Below are 9357 nucleotides of genomic sequence, written 5' to 3' on the forward strand. Positions count from 1 at the left end.
TAATACATATTTTTTTCATCAACAGACGTTTGGAAAAAAAATATTATATACATAAATCCTGATGTAAATGACATTTTATACTAAATGACAATATCTTTTTGATCTATATGGAAATAATATCAAGACAAAATAAAATTAACATGGAACAAACAATAATTTTGCCATCACCATCGCTATTTGGTTTTGCTTTTTTAAAGACTTAACATCAATTTTTTCTTTGAAATTAACAATATTTTCTTACAATCAAGAAAAGGTTTTAAGCTTTTTACACAGGCCAAAAAGTGAAAAGAAAAATTAGCATGAATAAGTTAATTATCAGTTTTCGAGCAATAATGGAAAGTCTCAAACAAAAAAAAAAGTAAAAGAAAGAAATAAATTAAAAAAATCAGATAATACGATTAAAAAAAACCATAAAAGAGGAATATTAAGTTAAAAAATGCGCTAATAGAAAAAAAAAGAAATCTATAGTACCATATTAGTGTTAAAAAAAAGAGCCTAAAAGTGAAAAGTCAAAATCCAAAGTATAAAAGTAAAAGAGAAAAGAAACAGTGTGGTTTATGTAATTTCCTCTTTATTTTTACATGCCATAATCTTTCATTATTTTGTTATACAGTTACATAGCTATGATTAGGGAATGAATCTATTCTTTCATATTTGGCCCTTCATTGAAGCATGATGGTAAACACAATAATATCATCTTCTTCTTTCTTTTTGTTTTTGGTGATTTACAAAGTTCCCAATTCATGCATATTCTAATAAGCTACAACAAATGAGTGTCTCTGAACAATCCAGTATGAGCAATTCCTCTATGGTTCAACCATTAATTCCTAAATTCGGTGAACAAATATTCTCAAGGAAAATAAATTTGTGGGACAATAGCTGTACATTTTACCAGTCTGGTTGTAATTTTCAAGTGACCAATTAAAAGCAAGTTCTGCAAACAAAGTGAACTTTAGATGAAAATTTAAAAGCGTGTAGATAAAATGGTAATGGTATTTTCTAATTTAACTATAAGATTTTGAGTTCGAACTTTAGATGTGTCGCTGCAAAAAAATTCTTTAAGAAATATTTTATTACCTATAAAAATCATATGTCCGATACGCTCTAAATTAACTGTAGATATATATGTTAGTTTAAAACGAGTTTTGATGGAGCTTTGAGGCGTGCTAAGGATAGCACTAGCCTTAAGAATTTATTTTCTAATCCCTAAAACTCAACAAACAGTAGCATAAATAATCTAATTCGGCAAAGCACAGGAGAAGAAGAAGATAAAGAAGTAAGAAGCTTAGCGTATGACCAGACTACTTTATTTTATATATCTAAGTCGACTTCAGTATAGGAAAATACTTATTAAAGGGGTGTATTTATATTTTGTTTTAATAACATTATAATACAACTAATTGAATGTTAGACCAAAGTTAAAAATAAACGTTATAAGGTAAGGTAAATATAAATAAATAAATAAAAATATTGATAGGTCTAAGCCTATTTATGCCCGGAGAGGAAAATCTATAGATCTATATTTAAATTAAATTTTTGGTCCAATTTTTATGCACGTAAATTCAATACCCTTCCAAGACTTTTTACACGTCTAAAAGAAATGACTTTTTTATAAATAATAGAAATGTAAAATAAAAAAATAATTAAAAATACAAGTGATATATCGAATAACATGTACACCAAAAAACAACAAAGGCCACTAAGAGATTTGAATTACTAAAGAATAGCAGATGTAATTCATTGAGAAAAGAAAGCAAGGAATTGACAAAATAGCCAGTGTACTGTTGCTTTAGATTTATGTGACTCCAATACAAGCAACAAAAGATTTGCAGCACTGAGGATTTAATTTCTAGCTATTAAAACTTTTATAACATTATAAGTTATATAACAATACATTTATAATCTCATTTAATTAATATGACTATTAATTTTTAGAAAAAATAACTTTAATTCAAAAAAATACATAGCAACGAGTATATTTTAAATATCACATGTTATCGATCAAATAAAAGAAAATATAAGTCTAATTTCTATTTTTCCAGTTGTATATATATATATTAATTTTTGAGATGTAAATTTTTTTCATACGTGTTTAATTTTTGACACGTAAATTTTTTATTTTAACATGTGTACTATTTTTGACACATAGGATTCAAACTTATGTGTAATTTTATAGTTTTTTCTATTAATTTATTGATAAATAAATTTACATTCTTAATTAAACATTTACTCTAATCCTAAAAAAAATGTATTTAATATTATATTAACTAATAAATAATTTTTTAATCAGATAATGATACTAATTCTATCTTAGCATATTTATTATATTTTAATATTATATTAACTAATAAATAATTTCTTAATCAGATAATGATACTAATTTTATCTTAGCATATTTATTATATTTTAATATTATATTAACTAATAAATAATTTTCTAATCAGATAATGATACTAATTCTATCTTAAAAAATAGCATATTAATTATATTTTATATTTTATTAACTAATAAAATAATTTATTAATTAGATAATAATTCTAATTCTAGAAAATAACATCTTAAATTATATTTTAACATTATATTTAATAATAAATTAATTTTTAATTATATAATAAATTTTTAATTCTAAAAATAGTAATATCAATTATAATATTAAGTTACATAATACTAATATTAATTAATAGATATCTTAAAAGTAATTTTTATATTATTGCACTAATAAAATTTTAAAAATTTAAAAGTAAAAATATTTAAAAATAGTTAGTTTGCTATTATTTTTTAAATTATTATAAATTAATATTACAAATTAAAAAATTTATTATTTTTATTTATAAATTTAATTTTATAATCGAAATAATAATAACAGTCGTGCAATGCACGAGTAACTTATTAGTTAAATTTAAATTCTAATACTACTTACTTTATATTGTAAGTGGGGTTTTTTCTGCCTAACATATTAATTGATTCTTTTTAAACTATTGGCATTCATTTGTTTGTATAAAGTTAATCTCATCCCTCATTTGTTTTAAAAATCTTAATGCAACGTTAGGTTGATTTTTGTAAAAAAATAAAAATTCTAACATTATAGTTTTCATACAAATCAATTCTTCCAGTGATATAATTAAAGTTAAAAGGAATCAATAAATAAAAACTTATCTGGAAAGAATTAAAAAGAGATCTTGTAGTAGAGTAATATGTAGAAAAAGAAGAAAAATAAAGTATGTTTGCTATAAATTAATAGTATTTCGAATAGATTTTTATATTATAATAATTATTATAAAAAATTTAGGGTAAAATGGTCATTGCAAATAAAGTTTTAATTCTTCAAAACCTCTATTTTATCAAACCATCCATTTAATAGATTTGGAATTTAAAGGGTTTTAAAACCTCCAAAAATCTTTACTCTCTAATTAATACATTTTTTCCAAAGCAACTTTCAAGGTTTGGAAATTTATAAAATCCTCAAAACCAAAGAGAATAATAACTTTAGGTTGTAACAAGTCGGAAACCAAGTGAATTTATTTTTTGTCCAATACTCCCCCACTACTTACTATACATATTATGAAATGCCGCATTTGTGATTTAGTTTTTTTTTATCCACTTCCGGTTTTTTAAGCATATGTTATATTCTTCATATAAAAATTTATTTTTTAATATAATAGTTATATGACATGTCGATCTTTTTATAAGATAATCCCGCTCTTGAGCTTGAGGTTTTAATTTTTTCACAATAGCACCTTCATTGATTTCAGCTTTACTAATGATTAAATTGGCTTCGTTGAAACCTATATTATTACGAGTATTTACTGCTGCAGAATAAATTAATTTAAAAATGGAATAACATGCTCGATAAGGCACGAATTCGAGTATTATAAATGTTTTTTTATAAGAATATCCACAAATCTGATCAATTATTCTTCGTGCTTTGTGAGTGGACATTAATTTTTTTTCTTAATTTTAAGATTTTATTAATCTTATATGTATAAACGACAATACTTTAATAATAGAAGTATTGACTTTGTCCCTCATTTTTTTTTTATTATCAAAGTTTACGTCATAGCAACAAATTTATTTAATAGTCTCATCAAAGTCTAAAATTAAAATCAATATCAATATTATATAATATTAAAATTAAAAAAATTATGTGCTAATTGGATATTAAGTATAAAGTTCATTACTTTTTTGGCAATTAAACCTTTACACCCATTCATTTTTTCTTAATTATTTTTATAAAATTAAAATTGTTTTTCTTTTAGCTTAAATTCCTTTTTCTACAATATAGTTGTTGCATATTTTTTCTACAAATTTCATGTTGCATGATATTTTTAATTTTCTTTTAATTTTATAGCTTTATAATTTTATTTTTACAGTTTTTGTTTTAATTTTACTTATACTGTTATTATCTGTTTAGATAGTTTTTTTCTTTAAAGAAAAAACTTTGTAAGAAATGACACTAAAAATATACTTAAAAAAAAAACTGAAAGGTTATTATATAACTTTTAAAATAATGCATCATTGTCAAACCTGACAAATGAGATAGATTTATCATTTTTATTTTATATCTTTACATTTAGTATTCATGAATGGAATCATATTACACGATATATTTTCATAGCATTTAGTATGTGTTGATAGAGGTGTGATTATATCACATCTATCAAAAATATACTAGAAATAATTAAAAATATATAAAGATAAAATTAAAATAAAATTAAAAATATTAAAAAGAATAGTTGTTTTATATTTATAGTAGTTATTTAAATTTTATAATAATGAATAAATGGAGAAATTTTTTAAAAATAAAAATAATATTGCCATAACTTTGTTAAGAAAAATAATACCATAATCCAATTAAAAAAAATCATATAAATAAAATTTTTCAGATTTCATTTCCTATATGTATAAAAAAACCCAAATCTCAACTTATTTATCTAATTGAGTAACCCTTTGTTGGATTATATATTATACACCTGCTCTTGTACGGCTTAAAGGTCAAATTGCCTTCTTAATTCAAAGTTAATGGCTAATTTATTTTAATTTTAATTTTTTTACCCATTTATTCATTAATTTAATCAAAATGATCAATCCGATCCAAAATTTTACAAGATTAAGAAATTAGTTCTGCCCATTCTGTAAAAATAAAAGTAAAAGTAAAAAAAATCAAGTCTAAGAATCTTATGAATAAGTAAAATTTAATTTAATCTTTGAAATTCATATTAAGTATCAAATAGTAAAAATGTACTTTTATAATAAAATATTTAGTTTTATGTAATCTAATCGGAATATTTTAAAAAAGATGAATTATAATTTTTATAATTAAAGAATCTTGAATAAATAATAAAATTTAATTCATCCAAATCTAAATTTTTATTAAATCTGAATAAACTTTTAATTATAAAAATTTTTAATCTTAATTTATAATAAAAATATTAATTGATAATATTTTTAGCTTAATTTAGTCGACTGTCCAATAATACTACTAATTTATTTGATTTCATATAAATATCAATTTATCTCATATTAAAAAATAATATATTTAAAATACCTAAACCATTTTTAATATTTTCTTATTAAAAATTAAGAATATAATAAACTAAAGAAGAAAAAATACTTGAATTTAGAATATTATTATTTTCATATATTTATTAAAATGGTAGATGATAAATATTAAAATTGAAAAATATTAGTACAAAAAAATTCATTGGACTAAATACTTTCTAAAATACTTTTCTTAATCTAATGAGATAAAAAAAATCTTATTAGAGTATACTTTTAATTATTTTTGTTAAACGTTAAAGCTAAATTACTTAAAATAAAATAATTTGATTTTGTAAAAATTTGAATAGAATATACTATTTTTGCCAAGTTAGTAGAGAAAAGGGTAGGAACAGTTATAATCTGTGTAAATTAGCCATTTACTTCAATTTAAGGAGACAATTTATTATTTAAGCTTGCTCTTCTACCCAATAAATAATAGGAATTTCATACCTGTGGATCCACTTGGTTTTTTATTTATTTATTTATGAAAACTGACCCACTAGTTGGATGAAGATAGTTGAGTGGGGTAATGAAACAGTGGCTCTGATTGTCAATTCTGAGACAAAAATCCACTGCTCTTTCACTTTCTCAATACAAAAGTTTTGTTACACATTTTGTAGGGACAATCTATTTGTTCATTAGGTTGACTGTGGGTATCTAATCTTATAAAATATCTAATCCTTATATTTATGAATTTCTTTTTTTATAAAATGGATTAATAATTATCTTTATATATATATATATATATGTTAAATTAATTTACATAAATTGCAGTCTATAGATACTTCTACTACTATCATTGCTGCTAATCATTCTTTATATATATATATATATATATATGATGAATGCAATTCAATGAGCTACTTGGCCAAGTTTCAAGTTTAATTAGTGTGTTGATATGCAGGTTAGCAATACTTTTTTAGTTCACTATTCGAGTAAATCCAAATGCACATTTCAAAGTATATTTTCTCTTTTTTTTTTAAACATTATTAGTAGGGTTTTTTTTAATATAAATTAATCGAATCGAAGGATTGAAGTGAATCGATTCAATTTGATTAATTTAGTTAATATATGTAACTTTAGAAAAAAAAAATTAACAAGTGTTTTTGGCTTTCTTTTGGCAAAATATCGCACTACCTAAATTATGTAATTAATTTTTAAAAATAATTACCGTATCTAAATTTTCATTCATATTATATAATATTAATATTTATTGATTAGATTTGAATTTTAACGTCTACTCTTACAATCACCTAACTATTATATCACTAGGTTATATAAATCTAAATATTCATCAAAATAATAAAAATAATAAAATACCTTATTAACTCACTTTTATAGTCTTTCTATGTAATTTTTTCCATCTTAAATTCATTGAAATGTATACAAATATAATAAAAAAAATAAAAAGAAATCAAAAGAAAATGTAAGGATAAGAAAATGGAACTCAACTAACAATATGGTAACTAGATGATGAAAGATAAGCAATCACAAAAGATTTTAATTAAAGAAAAGAAAGGGCAATAATTAATATTATTTTTGGTCAATAACATTATTCATTAATTCATTATAACATATTAAACAAGAACAAGTCCAACCTTACGTCAATTTTACAACTTCAAGAAAAAAAGAAAAAGAAAAAGTCAAAATTACATATCACGACGTAGTGGTACCCAACCTATTCTACTGTACGGCACGTGGTATAACCGCGTTGATTTTGACTTTTGTCTGTGTTGACCCATTTAAGCTTTACGCTTTAGGCAAAAACAAAATGATTGCGTGTACAAAAAATGCAGCAGATCCACTTGGCCGATTCTGTACATTGAAGCTACCGCTAAAATATGTGCCATAAAGATAAACTATAGTAATGTAATGTGTTGATGTGAACATATAGAATGTTGCTCTTCTTTTAGTGTCTTGTTTTTTGTCTAGGTTGACTCCTTTAGGTTAATTTAAGTGAAATTATAACCATAATTTGTTCTCTAAATCCTTTCATCATCTACATTTAATTCCAAGATATTTTATTAGTTTTAGAATAAAGATTAAGTCCTAGTCGATAGTGCCTCAATATCATTATTTTATGGCGAATTCGAATAATCTCGTTAGTATTTTTACTTATGAGAATTATGAAAATTTTGTATTTAAATTTCTTTTATCATTATTTGCCAACCAGTTGGTATTTATATTTGTGGGTAATTACATAGATTTTATGGTTGAGTCCCTTTTTTTATTGTCCACTAATATCTTAAAAATTTATTATCTAAGTAATAAATGTATGGAGATTGTTTATAAATATTATATAAATTGACTTATTAGTCTGAATTCAAAACATATTTAGCAGTTCTGGTTTTATATATAGTGGATTTGAAACTGAATCATAAGATAGATGATTTAGTTCTAGTTTAGTAACCGAATGCTTCTAATTTAAATTCTGTTCAACCTTGAACTTGATTTATTAATAAAAATAAAAAAATAAATATTAAAAAAAATTTGAAAGCAAGTCTCTCTACAGGTTGGAGTCAGTTCAATATTAAAATTCTAATTTCAATTTTATCCTAGTTATGTTAATTTTTAGCCGATTTGAGTCCGGTTTCAAACTGGTATGAAGCCATGCCTAGGTTATGCGATATAACAATCAAAGCCTTGTTGGTTTAATTCTATTTATTGTTGTATAAGTTTAAACATCACCATATACTAATTTTAGTAAATCTCATTAAAATATATGGTTTGTTAGAAGAACTTTATTCTAAATCCTTCGAATATTACAATAATATTGTTTTACTATGTGTAAGAGAATTAAAGACATTCTAGTAATAGTGCAATGTCAACCGAGAGATATGCATTAAAAGATAGTTCAAAATATACATAGAGAGGCGTGCACAAATTTTTCTTGGATAAGAAATCTTCAAATGCTGACCAATTGCCTGAATTGGATCCCTCTTTCTTGATTAATAGGGTGGACCCATTTAGTTGGATAAGGACACTTCTGCTTTTATTTGCCGCAAGTTACACTTACATAATAATAATAATAATAATAACAATTTTTATTATTTTAAAAGAAAAAAAAATAATTTTCTTCTCAAACTTGCAAATTAATAAATAAATAATACTTACTAGTAGCAAAGCTAATTAACTTCTTGTAAAAAGAAAAAGAAAACTTGCTACATAATTTATAAAAATAAAATATAAATTATATATAATTATTTAAGACAGTTTAATTAAAAGCTGATTAATATTTTTTAAATAATTTTAAATTCGAGTTTCTTCAAATGTAAAGGGGTAGTAATTTATATTGTATAGCCACAATTTTATAGATAGATTTTATATTAAAATAATAAAATAAAGTGTTTAAATCCATGTGTTTATTATCACATGATGAAATGATAAATAACAATGGATTAAATTAATCAAGAGCACACAATTAAAAGAAAACTTTTGGACATTCACACAACTATCGACATCAACATAAAGTTGTTGGCCGAAATGTAATTCCATGTAAAAAGTATCTACTTGTCCTTCTCCTTTTGGTACCAAAATACAACTTTGTTTTTCTTTCTTTTTTTCTTTTCTTTTGCGTCCCCTAACTAAAAATTGATTAATTTAAGATCTTAAAATTACTTAGATTTTGAGTGGGCCGACATCTGTCGGCTGTGTCCTCTTACCCATCCTCAGCACCGACTAGAAACAGGAAGAGAGAAACCACTTGGTTGCTTCATACCCACACTTCAAATTTTCCTCCACATTGAATAAAACCAAAAATGGAGTTTGACTCTAATTTGAACCTTATATTTGTTTTGTTTTGCTTTGCTTTTTATTTGT

Source organism: Ricinus communis, chromosome 7, assembly GCF_019578655.1.
Source record: "Ricinus communis isolate WT05 ecotype wild-type chromosome 7, ASM1957865v1, whole genome shotgun sequence".
Lineage (NCBI taxonomy): Eukaryota > Viridiplantae > Streptophyta > Magnoliopsida > Malpighiales > Euphorbiaceae > Ricinus > Ricinus communis.